Source organism: Ascaphus truei, chromosome 4 (assembly GCF_040206685.1).
Source record: "Ascaphus truei isolate aAscTru1 chromosome 4, aAscTru1.hap1, whole genome shotgun sequence".
Taxonomy (NCBI): Eukaryota; Metazoa; Chordata; class Amphibia; order Anura; family Ascaphidae; genus Ascaphus; species Ascaphus truei.
In genome coordinates this window covers 421,260,536-421,283,385 of record NC_134486.1, presented here as the reverse complement: position 1 = coordinate 421,283,385, position 22,850 = coordinate 421,260,536, and the positions used below count along the sequence as shown (strand labels likewise).

Here is a 22,850-nt window from a genome sequence, read left to right as displayed (position 1 = left end):
CCCCACACTGAGAGATACACATTATCAGGGTCACCCCACGGAGCCAGGCCAGGGGTCCTGCAGTGACCGCACACTGAGAGATACACATTATCAGGGCCACCCCACGGAGCCAGGCCAGGGGTCCTGGAGTGACCGCACACTGAGATACACATTATCAGGGTCACCCCACGGAGCCAGGCCAGGGGTCCTGCAGTGACCCCACACTGAGATACACATTATCAGGGTCACCCCACGGAGCCAGGCCAGGTGTCCTGCAGTGACCCCACACAGATAGATACACATTATCAGGGCCACCCCACGGAGCCAGGCCAGGGGTCCTGCAGTGACCCCACACTGAGATACACATTATCAGGGTCACCCCACGGAGCCAGGCCAGGGGTCCTGCAGTGACCCCACACTGAGAATATACACATTATCAGGGTCACCCCACGGGGCCAGGCCAGGGGTCCTGCAGTGACCACACACTGAGATACACATTATCAGGGCCACCCCACGGAGCCAGGCCAGGGGTCCTGCAGTGACCGCACACTGAGATACACATTATCAGGGCCACCCCACGGAGCCAGGCCAGGGGTCCTGCAGTGACCGCACACTGAGAGATACACATTATCAGGGTCACCCCACGGAGCCAGGCCAGGGGTCCTGCAGTGACCGCACACTGAGATACACATTATCAGGGCCCCCCCACGGAGCCAGGCCAGGGGTCCTGCAGTGACCGCACACTGAGAGATACACATTATCAGGACCACCCCACGGAGCCAGGCCAGGGGTCCTGCAGTGACCCCACACTGAGATACACATTATCAGGGTCACCCCACGGGGCCAGGCCAGGGGTCCTGCAGTGACCCCACACTGAGAGATACACATTATCAGGGCCACCCCACGGGGCCAGGCCAGGGGTCCTGCAGTGACCCCACACAGATAGATACACATTATCAGGGCCACCCCACGGAGCCAGGCCAGGGGTCCTGCAGTGACCCCACACTGAGATACACATTATCAGGGCCACCCCACGGAGCCAGGCCAGGGGTCCTGCAGTGACCCCACACTGAGATACACATTATCAGGGTCACCCCACGGAGCCAGGCCAGGGGTCCTGCAGTGACCCCACACAGATACACATTATCAGGGTCACCCCACGGGGCCAGGACAGGGGTCCTGCAGTTACCCCACACTGAGATACACATTATCAGGGTCACCCCACGGGGCCAGGCCAGGGGTCCTGCAGTGACCCCACACAGAGATACACATTATCAGGGCCACCCCACGGAGCCAGGCCAGGGGTCCTGCAGTGACCCCACACTGAGAGATACACATTATCAGGGTCACCCCACGGAGCCAGGCCAGGGGTCCTGCAGTGACCGCACACTGAGAGATACACATTATCAGGGCCACCCCACGGAGCCAGGCCAGGGGTCCTGGAGTGACCGCACACTGAGATACACATTATCAGGGTCACCCCACGGAGCCAGGCCAGGGGTCCTGCAGTGACCCCACACTGAGATACACATTATCAGGGTCACCCCACGGAGCCAGGCCAGGGGTCCTGCAGTGACCCCACACAGATAGATACACATTATCAGGGCCACCCCACGGAGCCAGGCCAGGGGTCCTGCAGTGACCCCACACTGAGATACACATTATCAGGGTCACCCCACGGAGCCAGGCCAGGGGTCCTGCAGTGACCCCACACTGAGAGATACACATTATCAGGGTCACCCCACGGGGCCAGGCCAGGGGTCCTGCAGTGACCACACACTGAGATACACATTATCAGGGCCACCCCACGGAGCCAGGCCAGGGGTCCTGCAGTGACCCCACACTGAGATACACATTATCAGGGCCACCCCACGGAGCCAGGCCAGGGGTCCTGCAGTGACCGCACACTGAGATACACATTATCAGGGCCACCCCACGGAGCCAGGCCAGGGGTCCTGCAGTGACCGCACACTGAGAGATACACATTATCAGGGTCACCCCACGGAGCCAGGCCAGGGGTCCTGCAGTGACCGCACACTGAGATACACATTATCAGGGCCCCCCCACGGAGCCAGGCCAGGGGTCCTGCAGTGACCGCACACTGAGAGATACACATTATCAGGACCACCCCACGGAGCCAGGCCAGGGGTCCTGCAGTGACCGCACACTGAGATACACATTATCAGGGTCACCTCACGGAGCCAGGCCAGGGGTCCTGCAGTGACCGCACACTGAGATACACATTATCAGGGCCACCCCACGGAGCCAGGCCAGGGGTCCTGCAGTGACCCCACACTGAGAGATACACATTATCAGGGTCACCCCACGGAGCCAGGCCAGGGGTCCTGCAGTGACCCCACACTGAGAGATACACATTATCAGGGTCACCCCACGGGGCCAGGCCAGGGGTCCTGCAGTGACCGCACACTGAGAGATACACATTATCAGGGCCACCCCACGGGGCCAGGCCAGGGGTCCTGCAGTGACCGCACACAGAGATACACATTATCAGGGTCACCCCACGGAGCCAGGCCAGGGGTCCTGCAGTGACTCCACACTGAGATACACATTATCAGGGTCACCCCACGGAGCCAGGCCAGGGGTCCTGCAGTGACCCTACACTGAGATACACATTATCAGGGTCACCCCACGGAGCCAGGCCAGGGGTCCTGCAGTGACCGCACACTGAGAGATACACATCATCAAAGTCACCCCACGGAGCCAGGCCAGGGGACCTGCAGTGACCGCACACTGAGAGATACACATTATCAGGGCCACCCCACGGAGCCAGGCCAGGGGTCCTGCAGTGACCCCACACTGAGATACACATTATCAGGGCCACCCCACGGAGCCAGGCCAGGGGTCCTGCAGTGACCCCACACTGAGATACACATTATCAAAGTCACCCCACGGGGCCAGGCCAGGGGACCTGCAGTGACCCCACACTGAGATACACATTATCAGGGCCACCCCATGGGGCCAGGCCAGGGGTCCTGCAGTGACCGCACACTGAGAGATACACATTATCAGGGCCACCCCACGGGGCCAGGCCAGGGGTCCTGCAGTGACCCCACACTGAGATACACATTATCAGGGCCACCCCACGGAGCCAGGCCAGGGGTCCTGCAGTGACCGCACACTGAGATACACATTATCAGGGCCACCCCACGGGGCCAGGCCAGGGGTCCTGCAGTGACCCCACACCGAGATACACATTATCAGGGCCACCCCACGGGGCCAGGCCAGGGGTCCTGCAGTGACCCCACACTGAGATACACATTATCAGGACCACCCCACGGAGCCAGGCCAGGGGTCCTGCAGTGACCCCACACTGAGATACACATTATCAGGACCACCCCACAGAGCCAGACCAGGGGTCCTGCAGTGACCGCACACTGAGAGATACACATTATCAGGGCCCCCCCACGGAGCCAGGCCAGGGGTCCTGCAGTGACCCCACACTGAGATACACATTATCAGGACCACCCCACGGAGCCAGGCCAGGGGTCCTGCAGTGACTCCACACTGAGATACACATTATCAGGGCCACCCCACAGGGCCAGGCCAGGGGTCCTGCAGTGACCGCACACTGAGATACACATTATCAGGGTCACCCCACGGAGCCAGGCCAGGGGTCCTGCAGTGACCCCACACTGAGATACACATTATCAGGGCCACCCCACGGAGCCAGGCCAGGGGTCCTGCAGTGACCGCACACTGAGATACACATTATCAGGGCCACCCCACGGAGCCAGGCCAGGGGTCCTGCAGTGACCGCACACTGAGAGATACACATTATCAGGGTCACCCCACGGAGCCAGGCCAGGGGTCCTGCAGTGACCGCACACTGAGATACACATTATCAGGGCCACCCCACGGGGCCAGGCCAGGGGTCCTGCAGTGACCCCACACTGAGAGATACACATTATCAGGGTCACCCCACGGAGCCAGGCCAGGGGTCCTGCAGTGACCGCACACTGAGATACACATTATCAGGGCCACCCCACGGGGCCAGGCCAGGGGTCCTGCAGTGACCACACACTGAGATACACATTATCAGGGCCACCCCACGGAGCCAGGCCAGGGGTCCTGCAGTGACCCCACACTGAGATACACATTATCAGGGCCACCCCACGGAGCCAGGCCAGGGGTCCTGCAGTGACCGCACACTGAGAGATACACATTATCAGGGTCACCCCACGGAGCCAGGCCAGGGGTCCTGCAGTGACCGCACAGTGAGAGATACACATTATCAGGGCCACCCCACGGGGCCAGGCCAGGGGTCCTGCAGTGACCGCACACTGAGATACACATTATCAGGGCCCCCCCACGGAGCCAGGCCAGGGGTCCTGCAGTGACCCCACACTGAGATACACATTATCAGGGTCACCCCACGGAGCCAGGCCAGGGGTCCTGCAGTGACCCCACACTGAGATACACATTATCAGGGTCACCCCACGGAGCCAGGCCAGGGTTCCTGCAGTGACCCCACACAGATAGATACACATTATTGGGGCCACCCCACGGAGCCAGGCCAGGGGTCCTGCAGTGACCGCACACTGAGAGATACACATTATCAGGGTCACCCCACGGAGCCAGGCCAGGGGTCCTGCAGTGACCCCACACTGAGAGATACACATTATCAGGGTCACCCCACGGGGCCAGGCCAGGGGTCCTGCAGTGACCGCACACTGAGATACACATTATCAGGGTCACCCCACGAAGCCAGGCCAGGGGTCCTGCAGTAACCCCACACTGAGATACACATTATCAGGGTCACCCCACGGGGCCAGGCCAGGGGTCCTGCAGTGACCCCACACTGAGAGATACACATTATCAGGGCCACCCCACGGGGCCAGGCCAGGGGTCCTGCAGTGACCCCACACAGATAGATACACATTATCAGGGCCACCCCACGGAGCCAGGCCAGGGGTCCTGCAGTGACCCCACACTGAGATACACATTATCAGGGCCACCCCACGGAGCCAGGCCAGGGGTCCTGCAGTGACCCCACACTGAGATACACATTATCAGGGTCACCCCACGGAGCCAGGCCAGGGGTCCTGCAGTGACCCCACACTGAGATACACATTATCAGGGTCACCCCACGGGGCCAGGCCAGGGGTCCTGCAGTGACCCCACACTGAGATACACATTATCAGGGTCACCCCACGGGGCCAGGCCAGGGGTCCTGCAGTGACCCCACACAGAGATACACATTATCAGGGCCACCCCACGGAGCCAGGCCAGGGGTCCTGCAGTGACCCCACACTGAGATACACATTATCAGGGTCACCCCACGGAGCCAGGCCAGGGGTCCTGCAGTGACCCCACACTGAGAGATACACATTATCAGGGTCACCCCACGGGGCCAGGCCAGGGGTCCTGCAGTGACCACACACTGAGATACACATTATCAGGGCCACCCCACGGAGCCAGGCCAGGGGTCCTGCAGTGACCGCACACTGAGATACACATTATCAGGGCCACCCCACGGAGCCAGGCCAGGGGTCCTGCAGTGACCGCACACTGAGAGATACACATTATCAGGGTCACCCCACGGAGCCAGGCCAGGGGTCCTGCAGTGACCGCACACTGAGATACACATTATCAGGGCCCCCCCACGGAGCCAGGCCAGGGGTCCTGCAGTGACCGCACACTGAGAGATACACATTATCAGGACCACCCCACGGAGCCAGGCCAGGGGTCCTGCAGTGACCCCACACTGAGATACACATTATCAGGGTCACCCCACGGGGCCAGGCCAGGGGTCCTGCAGTGACCCCACACTGAGAGATACACATTATCAGGGCCACCCCACGGGGCCAGGCCAGGGGTCCTGCAGTGACCCCACACAGATAGATACACATTATCAGGGCCACCCCACGGAGCCAGGCCAGGGGTCCTGCAGTGACCCCACACTGAGATACACATTATCAGGGTCACCCCACGGAGCCAGGCCAGGGGTCCTGCAGTGACCCCACACAGATAGATACACATTATCAGGGCCACCCCACGGAGCCAGGCCAGGGGTCCTGCAGTGACCCCACACTGAGATACACATTATCAGGGTCACCCCACGGAGCCAGGCCAGGGGTCCTGCAGTGACCCCACACTGAGAGATACACATTATCAGGGTCACCCCACGGGGCCAGGCCAGGGGTCCTGCAGTGACCACACACTGAGATACACATTATCAGGGCCACCCCACGGAGCCAGGCCAGGGGTCCTGCAGTGACCCCACACTGAGATACACATTATCAGGGCCACCCCACGGAGCCAGGCCAGGGGTCCTGCAGTGACCGCACACTGAGATACACATTATCAGGGCCACCCCACGGAGCCAGGCCAGGGGTCCTGCAGTGACCGCACACTGAGAGATACACATTATCAGGGTCACCCCACGGAGCCAGGCCAGGGGTCCTGCAGTGACCGCACACTGAGATACACATTATCAGGGCCCCCCCACGGAGCCAGGCCAGGGGTCCTGCAGTGACCGCACACTGAGAGATACACATTATCAGGACCACCCCACGGAGCCAGGCCAGGGGTCCTGCAGTGACCGCACACTGAGATACACATTATCAGGGTCACCTCACGGAGCCAGGCCAGGGGTCCTGCAGTGACCGCACACTGAGATACACATTATCAGGGCCACCCCACGGAGCCAGGCCAGGGGTCCTGCAGTGACCCCACACTGAGAGATACACATTATCAGGGTCACCCCACGGAGCCAGGCCAGGGGTCCTGCAGTGACCCCACACTGAGAGATACACATTATCAGGGTCACCCCACGGGGCCAGGCCAGGGGTCCTGCAGTGACCGCACACTGAGAGATACACATTATCAGGGCCACCCCACGGGGCCAGGCCAGGGGTCCTGCAGTGACCGCACACAGAGATACACATTATCAGGGTCACCCCACGGAGCCAGGCCAGGGGTCCTGCAGTGACTCCACACTGAGATACACATTATCAGGGTCACCCCACGGAGCCAGGCCAGGGGTCCTGCAGTGACCCTACACTGAGATACACATTATCAGGGTCACCCCACGGAGCCAGGCCAGGGGTCCTGCAGTGACCGCACACTGAGAGATACACATCATCAAAGTCACCCCACGGAGCCAGGCCAGGGGACCTGCAGTGACCGCACACTGAGAGATACACATTATCAGGGCCACCCCACGGAGCCAGGCCAGGGGTCCTGCAGTGACCCCACACTGAGATACACATTATCAGGGCCACCCCACGGAGCCAGGCCAGGGGTCCTGCAGTGACCCCACACTGAGATACACATTATCAAAGTCACCCCACGGGGCCAGGCCAGGGGACCTGCAGTGACCCCACACTGAGATACACATTATCAGGGCCACCCCATGGGGCCAGGCCAGGGGTCCTGCAGTGACCGCACACTGAGAGATACACATTATCAGGGCCACCCCACGGGGCCAGGCCAGGGGTCCTGCAGTGACCCCACACTGAGATACACATTATCAGGGCCACCCCACGGAGCCAGGCCAGGGGTCCTGCAGTGACCGCACACTGAGATACACATTATCAGGGCCACCCCACGGGGCCAGGCCAGGGGTCCTGCAGTGACCCCACACCGAGATACACATTATCAGGGCCACCCCACGGGGCCAGGCCAGGGGTCCTGCAGTGACCCCACACTGAGATACACATTATCAGGACCACCCCACGGAGCCAGGCCAGGGGTCCTGCAGTGACCCCACACTGAGATACACATTATCAGGACCACCCCACAGAGCCAGACCAGGGGTCCTGCAGTGACCGCACACTGAGAGATACACATTATCAGGGCCCCCCCACGGAGCCAGGCCAGGGGTCCTGCAGTGACCCCACACTGAGATACACATTATCAGGACCACCCCACGGAGCCAGGCCAGGGGTCCTGCAGTGACTCCACACTGAGATACACATTATCAGGGCCACCCCACAGGGCCAGGCCAGGGGTCCTGCAGTGACCGCACACTGAGATACACATTATCAGGGTCACCCCACGGAGCCAGGCCAGGGGTCCTGCAGTGACCCCACACTGAGATACACATTATCAGGGCCACCCCACGGAGCCAGGCCAGGGGTCCTGCAGTGACCGCACACTGAGATACACATTATCAGGGCCACCCCACGGAGCCAGGCCAGGGGTCCTGCAGTGACCGCACACTGAGAGATACACATTATCAGGGTCACCCCACGGAGCCAGGCCAGGGGTCCTGCAGTGACCGCACACTGAGATACACATTATCAGGGCCACCCCACGGGGCCAGGCCAGGGGTCCTGCAGTGACCCCACACTGAGAGATACACATTATCAGGGTCACCCCACGGAGCCAGGCCAGGGGTCCTGCAGTGACCGCACACTGAGATACACATTATCAGGGCCACCCCACGGGGCCAGGCCAGGGGTCCTGCAGTGACCACACACTGAGATACACATTATCAGGGCCACCCCACGGAGCCAGGCCAGGGGTCCTGCAGTGACCCCACACTGAGATACACATTATCAGGGCCACCCCACGGAGCCAGGCCAGGGGTCCTGCAGTGACCGCACACTGAGAGATACACATTATCAGGGTCACCCCACGGAGCCAGGCCAGGGGTCCTGCAGTGACCGCACAGTGAGAGATACACATTATCAGGGCCACCCCACGGGGCCAGGCCAGGGGTCCTGCAGTGACCGCACACTGAGATACACATTATCAGGGCCCCCCCACGGAGCCAGGCCAGGGGTCCTGCAGTGACCCCACACTGAGATACACATTATCAGGGTCACCCCACGGAGCCAGGCCAGGGGTCCTGCAGTGACCCCACACTGAGATACACATTATCAGGGTCACCCCACGGAGCCAGGCCAGGGTTCCTGCAGTGACCCCACACAGATAGATACACATTATTGGGGCCACCCCACGGAGCCAGGCCAGGGGTCCTGCAGTGACCGCACACTGAGAGATACACATTATCAGGGTCACCCCACGGAGCCAGGCCAGGGGTCCTGCAGTGACCCCACACTGAGAGATACACATTATCAGGGTCACCCCACGGGGCCAGGCCAGGGGTCCTGCAGTGACCGCACACTGAGATACACATTATCAGGGTCACCCCACGAAGCCAGGCCAGGGGTCCTGCAGTAACCCCACACTGAGATACACATTATCAGGGTCACCCCACGGGGCCAGGCCAGGGGTCCTGCAGTGACCCCACACTGAGAGATACACATTATCAGGGCCACCCCACGGGGCCAGGCCAGGGGTCCTGCAGTGACCCCACACAGATAGATACACATTATCAGGGCCACCCCACGGAGCCAGGCCAGGGGTCCTGCAGTGACCCCACACTGAGATACACATTATCAGGGCCACCCCACGGAGCCAGGCCAGGGGTCCTGCAGTGACCCCACACTGAGATACACATTATCAGGGTCACCCCACGGAGCCAGGCCAGGGGTCCTGCAGTGACCCCACACTGAGATACACATTATCAGGGTCACCCCACGGGGCCAGGCCAGGGGTCCTGCAGTGACCCCACACTGAGATACACATTATCAGGGTCACCCCACGGGGCCAGGCCAGGGGTCCTGCAGTGACCCCACACAGAGATACACATTATCAGGGCCACCCCACGGAGCCAGGCCAGGGGTCCTGCAGTGACCCCACACTGAGATACACATTATCAGGGTCACCCCACGGAGCCAGGCCAGGGGTCCTGCAGTGACCCCACACTGAGAGATACACATTATCAGGGTCACCCCACGGGGCCAGGCCAGGGGTCCTGCAGTGACCACACACTGAGATACACATTATCAGGGCCACCCCACGGAGCCAGGCCAGGGGTCCTGCAGTGACCGCACACTGAGATACACATTATCAGGGCCACCCCACGGAGCCAGGCCAGGGGTCCTGCAGTGACCGCACACTGAGAGATACACATTATCAGGGTCACCCCACGGAGCCAGGCCAGGGGTCCTGCAGTGACCGCACACTGAGATACACATTATCAGGGCCCCCCCACGGAGCCAGGCCAGGGGTCCTGCAGTGACCGCACACTGAGAGATACACATTATCAGGACCACCCCACGGAGCCAGGCCAGGGGTCCTGCAGTGACCCCACACTGAGATACACATTATCAGGGTCACCCCACGGGGCCAGGCCAGGGGTCCTGCAGTGACCCCACACTGAGAGATACACATTATCAGGGCCACCCCACGGGGCCAGGCCAGGGGTCCTGCAGTGACCCCACACAGATAGATACACATTATCAGGGCCACCCCACGGAGCCAGGCCAGGGGTCCTGCAGTGACCCCACACTGAGATACACATTATCAGGGCCACCCCACGGAGCCAGGCCAGGGGTCCTGCAGTGACCCCACACTGAGATACACATTATCAGGGTCACCCCACGAAGCCAGGCCAGGGGTCCTGCAGTGACCCCACACAGATACACATTATCAGGGTCACCCCACGGGGCCAGGCCAGGGGTCCTGCAGTGACCCCACACTGAGATACACATTATCAGGGTCACCCCACGGGGCCAGGCCAGGGGTCCTGCAGTGACCCCACACAGAGATACACATTATCAGGGCCACCCCACGGAGCCAGGCCAGGGGTCCTGCAGTGACCCCACACTGAGAGATACACATTATCAGGGCCACCCCACGGAGCCAGGCCAGGGGTCCTGGAGTGACCGCACACTGAGATACACATTATCAGGGTCACCCCACGGAGCCAGGCCAGGGGTCCTGCAGTGACCCCACACTGAGATACACATTATCAGGGTCACCCCACGGAGCCAGGCCAGGGGTCCTGCAGTGACCCCACACAGATAGATACACATTATCAGGGCCACCCCACGGAGCCAGGCCAGGGGTCCTGCAGTGACCCCACACTGAGATACACATTATCAGGGTCACCCCACGGAGCCAGGCCAGGGGTCCTGCAGTGACCCCACACTGAGAGATACACATTATCAGGGTCACCCCACGGGGCCAGGCCAGGGGTCCTGCAGTGACCACACACTGAGATACACATTATCAGGGCCACCCCACGGAGCCAGGCCAGGGGTCCTGCAGTGACCCCACACTGAGATACACATTATCAGGGCCACCCCACGGAGCCAGGCCAGGGGTCCTGCAGTGACCGCACAATGAGATACACATTATCAGGGCCACCCCACGGAGCCAGGCCAGGGGTCCTGCAGTGACCGCACACTGAGAGATACACATTATCAGGGTCACCCCACGGAGCCAGGCCAGGGGTCCTGCAGTGACCGCACACTGAGATACACATTATCAGGGCCCCCCCACGGAGCCAGGCCAGGGGTCCTGCAGTGACCGCACACTGAGAGATACACATTATCAGGACCACCCCACGGAGCCAGGCCAGGGGTCCTGCAGTGACCGCACACTGAGATACACATTATCAGGGTCACCTCACGGAGCCAGGCCAGGGGTCCTGCAGTGACCGCACACTGAGATACACATTATCAGGGCCACCCCACGGAGCCAGGCCAGGGGTCCTGCAGTGACCCCACACTGAGAGATACACATTATCAGGGTCACCCCACGGAGCCAGGCCAGGGGTCCTGCAGTGACCCCACACTGAGAGATACACATTATCAGGGTCACCCCACGGGGCCAGGCCAGGGGTCCTGCAGTGACCGCACACTGAGATACACATTATCAGGGCCACCCCACGGGGCCAGGCCAGGGGTCCTGCAGTGACCGCACACTGAGAGATACACATTATCAGGGCCACCCCACGGGGCCAGGCCAGGGGTCCTGCAGTGACCGCACACTGAGAGATACACATTATCAGGGCCACCCCACGGGGCCAGGCCAGGGGTCCTGCAGTGACCGCACACTGAGAGATACACATTATCAGGGTCACCCCACGGAGCCAGGCCAGGGGTCCTGCAGTGACCCCACACTGAGATACACATTATCAGGGCCACCCCACGGAGCCAGGCCAGGGGTCCTGCAGTGACCGCACACTGAGATACACATTATCAGGGCCACCCCACGGGGCCAGGCCAGGGGTCCTGCAGTGACCCCACACTGAGATACACATTATCAGGGTCACCCCACGGAGCCAGGCCAGGGGTCCTGCAGTGACCGCACACTGAGATACACATTATCAGGGTCATCCCACGTAGCCAGGCCAGGGGTCCATGTCCGTGGCCTGGCTCCGTGGGGTGACCCTGATAATGTGTATCTCAGAGTGGGGTCACTGCAGGGCCCCTGGCCTGGCCCCGTGAGCTGGCCACGTAACCCCTCTGCTGCCCGAAGAACCCAGATTTGTGCCGGAAAAGCAGAAAGAAAGTGGAATGGGGATATCAAGACACCGGGGACTCCTCCTGTCCCCATTTCTCAAGCTCACTCTTCAGGGGACACCAACAGGTCAGGTTTTTAGGATATCCCTGCTTCAGCACAGGTGGCTCAATCAGATATCTTGAAAACCTGCCCTGTTGGTGGCCCCTGAGGACTGGAGTTGGCGGCCCCTGGGCTACGTCATTGGTTCTGGGACTCTAGGTGTAGTATCTCCGTGTCCCCCAAGTGATCGCCTTGGCACTCTAAGGGTTACGAGACCTCTTCTTGTGGCAGACTGCTGAATTCCCAGCAGCAGCAGCTAATACCCCCACCTCTCCAAGCAGAGACCCCCGGGGGGGACAGCAGCAGCTAATACCCCCACCTCTCCAAGCAGAGACCCCCGGGGGGGACAGCAGCAGCTAATACCCCCACCTCTCCAAGCGGAGACCCCCAGGGGACAGCAGCAGCTAATACCCCCACCTCTCCAAGCAGAGACCCCCAGGGGACAGCAGCAGCTAATACCCCCACCTCTCCAAGCGGAGACCCCCAGGGGACAGCAGCAGCTAATACCCCCACCTCTCCAAGCGGAGACCCCTAGGAGGACAGCAGCAGCTAATACCCCCACCTCTCCAAGCAGAGACCCCTAGGGGGACAGCAGCAGCTAATACCCCCACCTCTCCAAGCAGAGACCCCCAGGGGGACAGCAGCAGCTAACCTACTCTCTTGCACACCGCACCTCTCCAAGCGGAGACCCCCAGGGGGACAGCAGCAGCTAACCTATTCTCTTGCACACCGCACCTCTCCAAGCGGAGACCCCCAGGGGGACAGCAGCAGCTAACCTACTCTCTTGCACACCACACCTCTCCAAGCGGAGACCCCCAGGGGGACAGCAGCAGCTAACCTACTCTCTTGCACACCACACCTCTCCAAGCAGAGACCCCCAGGGGGACAGCAGCAGCTAATACCCCCACCTCTCCAAGCAGAGACCCCCAGGGGGACAGCAGCAGCTAACCTACTCTCTTGCACACCACACCTCTCCAAGCGGAGACCCCCAGGGGGACAGCAGGTGCTGTGCAATGCATTCTGGGTGTCACCTCGCACTGATAGTCTGCGACTCGCTGATATTACGTCAGAGTATCAAAACCTCTCTGGGAAGAATCAGTAAACATGACGGGAACAAAAGGGTTCCTTTCGTGTTGTTGGGGTTACGTCGACATTATCGCTACCCAAAGCAATCCTCATATCCCATCATATACTGTATCCCCGCCTCCCCCTCCTCATCCTCATATCCCATCATATACTGTATCCCCGCCTCCCCCTCCTCATACTCATATCCCATCATATACTGTATCCCCGCCTCCCCCTCCTCATCCTCATATCCCATCATATACTATATCCCCGTCTCCCCCTCCTCATCCCCATATCCCATCATATACTGTATCCCCGCCTCCCCCTCCTCATCCCCATATCCCATCATATACTGTATCCCCGCCTCCCCCTCCTCATCCTCATATCCCAACATATACTGTATCCTCGCCTCCCCCTCCTCATCCTCATATCCCATCATATACTGTATCCCCGCCTCCCCCTCCTCATCCTCATATCCCATCATATACTGTATCCCCGCCTCCCCCTCCTCATCCTCATATCCCATCATATACTGTATCCCCGCCTCCCCCTCCTCATCCTCATATCCCATCATATACTATATCCCCGTCTCCCCCTCCTCATCCCCATATCCCATCATATACTGTATCCCCGCCTCCCCCTCCTCATCCCCATATCCCATCATATACTGTATCCCCGCCTCCCCCTCCTCATCCTCATATCCCAACATATACTGTATCCCCGTCTCCCCCTCCTCATCCCCATATCCCATCATATACTGTATCCCCGTCTCCCCCTCCTCATCCTCATATCCCATCATATACTGTATCCCCGCCTCCCCCTCCTCATCCTCATATCCCATCATATACTGTATCCCCGCCTCCCCCTCCTCATCCTCATATCCCATCATATACTGTATCCCCGCCTCCCCCTCCTCATCCTCATATCCCAACATATACTGTATCCCCGCCTCCCCCTCCTCCTCCCCATATCCCATCATATACTGTATCCCCGCCTCCCCCTCCTCATCCTCATATCCCAACATATACTGTATCCCCGCCTCCCCCTCCCCCTCCTCATATCACAACATATACTGTATCCCCGCCTCCCCCTCCTCCTCCCCATATCCCATCATATACTGTATCCCCGCCTCCCCCTCCTCATATCCCAACATATACTGTATCCCCGCCTCCCCCTCCTCATCCTCATATCCCATCATATACTGTATCCCCGCCTCCCCCTCCTCATACTCATATCACAACATATACTGTATCCCCGCCTCCCCCTCCTCCTCCCCATATCCCATCATATACTGTATCCCCGCCTCCCCCTCCTCATCCTCATATCCCATCATATACTGTATCCCCGCCTCCCCCTCCTCATACTCATATCCCAACATATACTGTATCCCCGCTTCCCCCTCCTCCTCCCCATATCCCATCATATACTGTATCCCTGCCTCCCCCTCCTCATCCTCATATCCCATCATATACTGTATCCCCGCCTCCCCCTCCTCATACTCATATCACAACATATACTGTATCCCCGCCTCCCCCTCCTCATATCCCATCATATACTGTATCCCCGCCTCCCCCTCCTCATCCCCATATCCCATCATATACTGTATCCCCGCCTCCCCCTCCTCATCCCAATATCCCATCATGTACTGTATCCCCGCCTCCCCCTCCTCATCCCCATATCCCATCATATACTGTATCCCCGCTTCCCCCTCCTCCTCCCCATATCCCATCATATACTGTATCCCCGCCTCCCCCTCCTCATATCCCAACATATACTGTATCCCCGCCTCCCCCTCCTCCTCCCCATATCCCATCATATACTGTATCCCCGCCTCCCCCTCCTCATATCCCAACATATACTGTATCCCCGCCTCCCCCTCCTCATCCTCATATCCCAACATATAATGTATCCCACCTCCCCCTCCTCCTCCCCATATCCCATCATATACTGTATCCCCGCCTCCCCCTCCTCATCCCAATATCCCATCATGTACTGTATCCCCGCCTCCCCCTCCTCATCCCCATATCCCATCATATACTGTATCCCCGCCTCCCCCTCCTCATATCCCATCATATACTGTATCCCCGCCTCCCCCTCCTCATCCCCATATCCCATCATATACTGTATCCCCGCCTCCCCCTCCTCATCCCCATATCCCATCATATACTGTATCCCCGACACCCCCTCCTCATCCCCATATCCCATCATATACTGTATCCCCGCCTCCCCCTCCTCATCCCCATATCCCATCATATACTGTATCCCCGCCTCCCCCTCCTCATCCTCATATCCCATCATATACTGTATCCCCGCCTCCCCCTCCTCATATCCCATCATATACTGTATCCCCGCCTCCCCCTCCTCATCCCCATATCCCATCATATACTATATCCCCGCCTCCCCCTCCTCCTCCCCATATCCCATCATATACTGTATCCCAGCCTCCCCCTCCTCATATCCCATCATATACTGTATCCCTGCCTCCCCCTCCTCCTCCCCATATCCCATCATATACTGTATCCCAGCCTCCCCATCCTCATCCCAATATCCCATCATATACTGTATCCCCGTCTCCCCCTCCTCATCCCCATATCCCAAAATATACTTTATCCCTGTCTCCCCCTCCTCATCCTCATATCCCATCATATACTGTATCCCCGCCTCCCCCTCCTCATCCCCATATCCCATCATATACTGTATCCCCGCCTCCCCCTCCTCATCCCCATATCCCATCATATACTATATCCCCGCCTCCCCCTCCTCATCCTCATATCCCATCATATACTATATCCCCGCCTCCCCCTCCTCCTCCCCATATCCCATCATATACTGTATCCCAGCCTCCCCCTCCTCATATCCCATCATATACTGTATCCCCGCCTCCCCCTCCTCCTCCCCATATCCCATCATATACTGTATCCCAGCCTCCCCATCCTCATCCCAATATACCATCATATACTGTATCCCCGTCTCCCCCTCCTCATCCCCATATCCCAAAATATACTTTATCCCTGTCTCCCCCTCCTCATCCTCATATCCCATCATATACTGTATCCCCGCCTCCCCCTCCTCATCCTCAAATCCCATCATATACTGTATCCCCGTCTCCCCCTCCTCATCCCCATATCCCAAAATATACTTTATCCCTGTCTCCCCCTCCTCATCCTCATATCCCATCATATACTGTATCCCCGCCTCCCCCTCCTCATCCTCAAATCCCATCATATACTGTATCCCCATCTCCCCCTCCTCATATCCCATCATATACTGTATCCCCGCCTCCCCCTCATCCCCATATCCCATCATATACTGAATCCCCGTCTCCCCCTCCTCATCCTCATATCCCATCATATACTGTATCCCCGTCTCCCCCTCCTCATCCTCATATCCCATCATATACTGTATCCCCGCCTCCCCCTCCTCATCCTCATATCCCATCATATACTGTATCCCAGCCTCCCCCTCCTCATCCTCATATCCCATCATATACTGTATCCCCGCCTCCCCCTCCTCATATCCCATCATATACTGTATCCCCGCCTCCCCCTCCTCATCCCCATATCACATCATATACTGTATCCCCGCCTCCCCCTCCTCATCCCCATATCCCATCATATACTGTATCCCCGACACCCCCTCCTCATCCCCATATCCCATCATATACTATATCCCCGCCTCCCCCTCCTCCTCCCCATATCCCATCATATACTGTATCCCAGCCTCCCCCTCCTCATATCCCATCATATACTGTATCCCCGTCTCCCCCTCCTCATCCCCATATCCCAAAATATACTTTATCCCCATCTCCCCCTCCTCATATCCCATCATATACTGTATCCCCGTCTCCCCCTCCTCATCCTCATATCCCATCATATACTGTATCTCCGTCTCCCCCTCCTCATCCTCATATCCCATCATATACTGTATCCCCTTCTCCCCCTCCTCATCCTCATATCCCATCATATACTGTATCCCCGCCTCCCCCTCCTACTCCCCATATCCCATCATATACTGTATCCCTGCCTCCCCCTCCTCATCCTCATATCCCATCATATACTGTATCCCCGCCTCCCCCTCCTCATCCCCATATCCCATCATATACTGTATCCCCGTCTCCCCCTCCTCATCCTCATATCCCATCATATACTGTATCCCCGTCTCCCCCTCCTCCTCCCCATATCCCATCATATACTGTATCCCCGCCTCCCCCTCCTCATCCTCATATCCCATCATATACTATATCCCCGTCTCCCCCTCCTCATCCTCATATCCCATCATATACTATATCCCCGTCTCCCCCTCCTCATCCTCATATCCCATCATATACTGTATCCCCGCCTCCCCCTCCTCATATCCCATCATATACTATATCCCCGTCTCCCCCTCCTCATATCCCATCATATACTATATCTCCGTCTCCCCCTCCTCATATCCAATCATATACTATATCCCCGTCTCCCCCTCCTCATCCCCCATCATATACTGTATCCCCGTCTCCCCCTCCCCATATCCCATCATATACTGAATCCCTGTCTCCCCCTCCTCATCCCGATCATATACTATATCCCCGTCTCCCCCTCCTCATCCCCCATCATATACTGTATCCCCGTCTCCCCCTCCCCATATCCCATCATATACTGAATCCCTGTCTCCCCCTCCTCATCCCGATCATATACTATATCCCCGTCTCCCCCTCCTCATCCCCCATCATATACTGAATCCCCGTCTCCCCCTCCCCCTCCCCATATCCCATCATATACTGTATCCCCGCCTCCTCCTCCACATATCCCATCATATACTGTATCCCCACCTCCCCATCCTCATCCCCATATCCCAAAATATACTGTATCCCCGCCTCCCCCTCCTCATCCTCATATCCCAACATATACTTATACCCCCCCACTCCTCCCCCTATCCCATCTAATACCCCCCACTCGTCCTCGTATGCCCGTCCCCGTATGCTCCTCCCCTATCCCATCATATACTCCCTCACTCCTCCCCCTATCCCATTTTATACCCCCACTCCTCCCCTATCCCATCTTATACCCCCCCATTCCTCTCCCCATCCCATCTTATACCCCCCACCCCATCTTAAACCCCCCACTCCTCCCCCTATCTCATCTTATACCCTCCCACTCCTCCCCTTATCCCATCTTATACGCCCCACTCCTCCCCCTATCCCCTCTTATACGCCCCACTCCTCTCCCTATCCCATCTTATTCCCCCCACACTCTTCCCCCTATCCCATCCTATACCCCCCATACTCTTCCCCCATCCCATCTTATACCCCCATACTCTTCCCCATCCCATCTTATACCCCCCACTATTCCCCATCCCATCTTATACCCCCACTCCTCCCCTATCCCATCTTATACCCCCCCATTCCTCTCCTCTACCTATCCCATCTTATACCCCCTCCTCCCTAGCCCATCCTATACCCCCTCCTCCCCCTAGCCCATCCTATAACCCCCTCCTCCCCCTAGCCCATCCTATAACCCCTCCTCCTCCTAGCCCATCCTATACCCCCTCCTCCCCCTATCCCATCTTATACCCCCCACTCCCCCTATCCCATCTTATACCCCCCACTCCCCCCTATCCCATCTTATACCTCCCACTCCTCCCCCTACCCCATCCTATACCCCCTCCTCCTCCTAGCCCATCCTATACCCCCTCCTCCCCCTAGCCCATCTTATACCCCCCACTCCCCCCTATCCCATCTTATACCCCCCACTCCCCCCTATCCCATCTTATACCTCCCACTCCTCCCCCTATCCCATCCTATATCCCCTCCTCCCCCTATCCCATCCTATACCCCCTCCTCCCCCTATTCCATCCTATACCCCCCACTCCTCCCCCTATCCCATCCTATACCCCCACCCCATCTTACACCCCCCCCACTCCTCCCCCTATCCCATCTTATACCCCCCACTCCCCCCTATCCCATCTTATACCCCCCACTCCCCCCTATCCCATCTTATAACCCCCCCCCCCTCTCTGGTAATGCCCTCTGGCATTGAAGGGGTTAACAACGACCGGCCCCCCATTTGACCCCCGCCCCCCTACCTCGGGGTAACTGTCACTCAGGCTCCCTGAGCTCCTCTAGGCCGCAGCTGTTTACAGTCTCCATGGCAACCAAGCCTGAGCTAGGAGCGCGCGCCCTAACACTCTCCTGTTGCCATGGCAGCGCCCCCTCACCCGCCGCCAGGACGCAGAGCGCGCGCTCATGACATAGCCACGCCCCCCTTATCTGCAGCTCGCCGCTGTGCAGCTGAGAAGTCACGTGACCTGGCACAGCCGCAGGGGGCGGTAATAAGGGGATGTAACCCCTTGTGCGCCGGCCAGCTGGGGAAATACACATACACTGCATGGCGTCCCTCCCCCTCCTCTCACAGCGCGTGGTCTCCACCCTCCCCAACAGGTTTCATTATATCCCTGCTTCAGCACAGGCAGCTGGGGAAATGCACATACACTGCATGGCGTCCCTCTCCCTCCTCTCACAGCGCGTGCTCTCTGCCCTCCCCAACAGGTTTCATTATATCCCTGCTTCAGCACAGCCAGCTGGGGAAATACACATACACTGCATGGCGTCCCTCTCCCTCCTCTCACAGCGCGTGCTCTCCGCCCTCCCCAACAGGTTTCATTATATCCCTGCTTCAGCACAGCCAGCTGGGGAAATGCACATACACTGCATGGCGTCCCTCTCCCTCCTCTCACAGCGCGTGCTCTCTGCCCTCCCCAACAGGTTTCATTATATCCCTGCTTCAGCACAGCCAGCTGGGGAAATACACATACACTGCATGGCGTCCCTCTCCCTCCTCTCACAGCGCGTGCTCTCTACCCTCCCCAACAGGTTCCAGTATATCCCTGCTTCAGCACAGGCAGCTGGGGAAATACACATACACTGCATGGCGTCCCTCTCCCTCCTCTCACAGCGCGTGGTCTCTGCCCTCCCCAACAGGTTTCAGTATATCCCTGCTTCAGCACAGGCAGCTGGGGAAATACACATACACTGCATGGCGTCCCTCTCCCTCCTCTCACAGCGCGTGCTCTCTACCCTCCCCAACAGGTTTCAGTATATCCCTGCTTCAGCACAGCCAGCTGGGGAAATGCACATACACTGCATGGCGTCCCTCTCCCTCCTCTCACAGCGCGTGGTCTCTACCCTCCCCAACAGGTTTCATTATATCCCTGCTTCAGCACAGCCAGCTGGGGAAATACACATACACTGCATGGCGTCCCTCTCCCTCCTCTCACAGCGCGTGGTCTCTGCCCTCCCCAACAGGTTTCAGTATATCCCTGCTTCAGCACAGGCAGCTGGGGAAATACACATACACTGCATGGCGTCCCTCTCCCTCCTCTCACAGCGCGTGCTCTCTACCCTCCCCAACAGGTTTCAGTATATCCCTGCTTCAGCACAGCCAGCTGGGGAAATGCACATACACTGCATGGCGTCCCTCTCCCTCCTCTCACAGCGCGTGGTCTCTACCCTCCCCAACAGGTTTCATTATATCCCTGCTTCAGCACAGCCAGCTGGGGAAATACACATACACTGCATGGCGTCCCTCTCCCTCCTCTCACAGCGCGTGCTCTCTGCCCTCCCCAACAGGTTTCATTATATCCCTGCTTCAGCACAGCCAGCTGGGGAAATACACATACACTGCATGGCGTCCCTCTCCCTCCTCTCACAGCGCGTGGTCTCTACCCTCCCCAACAAGTTTCAGTATATCCCTGCTTCAGCACAGCCAGCTGGGGAAATACACTGCATGGCGTCCCTCTCCCTCCTCTCACAGCGCGTGCTCTCTACCCTCCCCAACAGGTTTCAGTATATCCCTGCTTCAGCACAGCCAGCTGGGGAAATACACATACACTGCATGGCGTCCCTCTCCCTCCTCTCACAGCGCGTGCTCTCTGCCCTCCCCAACAGGTTTCATTATATCCCTGCTTCAGCACAGCCAGCTGGGGAAATACACTGCATGGCGTCCCTCTCCCTCCTCTCACAGCGCGTGGTCTCCGCCCTCCCCAACAGGTTTCAGTATATCCCTGCTTCAGCACAGCCAGCTGGGGAAATGCACATACACTGCATGGCGTCCCTCTCCCTCCTCTCACAGCGCGTGCTCTCTGCCCTCCCCAACAGGTTTCATTATATCCCTGCTTCAGCACAGCCAGCTGGGGAAATGCACATACACTGTATGGCGTCCCTCTCCCTCCTCTCACAGCGCGTGGTCTCTGCCCTCCCCAACAGGTTTCATTATATCCCTGCTTCAGCACAGGCAGCTGGGGAAATACACATACACTGCATGGCGTCCCTCTCCCTCCTCTCACAGCGCGTGGTCTCTGCCCTCCCCAACAGGTTTCATTATATCCCTGCTTCAGCACAGCCAGCTGGGGAAATACACATACACTGCATGGCGTCCCTCTCCCTCCTCTCACAGCGCGTGCTCTCTGCCCTCCCCAACAGGTTTCATTATATCCCTGCTTCAGCACAGCCAGCTGGGGAAATGCACATACACTGCATGGCGTCCCTCTCCCTCCTCTCACAGCGCGTGCTCTCTGCCCTCCCCAACAGGTTTCATTATATCCCTGCTTCAGCACAGCCAGCTGGGGAAATGCACATACACTGCATGGCGTCCCTCTCCCTCCTCTCACAGCGCGTGGTCTCTGCCCTCCCCAACAGGTTTCATTATATCCCTGCTTCAGCACAGCCAGCTGGGGAAATGCACATACACTGCATGGCGTCCCTCTCCCTCCTCTCACAGCGCGTGGTCTCTGCCCTCCCCAACAGGTTTCATTATATCCCTGCTTCAGCACAGCCAGCTGGGGAAATACACATACACTGCATGGCGTCCCTCTCCCTCCTCTCACAGCGCGTGCTCTCTGCCCTCCCCAACAGGTTTCATTATATCCCTGCTTCAGCACAGGCAGCTGGGGAAATACACATACACTGCATGGCGTCCCTCTCCCTCCTCTCACAGCGCGTGGTCTCTGCCCTCCCCAACAGGTTTCATTATATCCCTGCTTCAGCACAGGCAGCTGGGGAAATACACATACACTGCATGGCGTCCCTCCCCCTCCTCTCACAGCGCGTGCTCTCTGCCCTCCCCAACAGGTTTCATTATATCCCTGCTTCAGCACAGGCAGCTGGGGAAATGCACATACACTGCATGGCGTCCCTCTCCCTCCTCTCACAGCGCGTGCTCTCCGCCCTCCCCAACAGGTTTCATTATATCCCTGCTTCAGCACAGCCAGCTGGGGAAATACACATACACTGCATGGCGTCCCTCTCCCTCCTCTCACAGCGCGTGCTCTCCGCCCTCCCCAACAGGTTTCATTATATCCCTGCTTCAGCACAGCCAGCTGGGGAAATGCACATACACTGCATGGCGTCCCTCTCCCTCCTCTCACAGCGCGTGCTCTCCGCCCTC

At 58.9% G+C, this 22,850-nt stretch overlaps 1 protein-coding gene across 2 annotated transcripts in view; it reads right to left on the bottom strand.

The window, feature by feature from the left end:
- DRC5 (dynein regulatory complex subunit 5) overlaps positions 1-19,635 on the bottom strand; it is a 145,604-nt gene extending 125,969 nt beyond the window's left edge. For both annotated transcript variants that reach the window (XM_075598830.1, XM_075598831.1), the window contains exon 1: positions 19,492-19,635. The gene's annotated coding sequence lies outside the window, so the exon portion shown is untranslated. The remainder of the gene's footprint in view (positions 1-19,491) is intronic.
- Between the last annotated feature and the right edge of the window lie 3,215 nt (positions 19,636-22,850).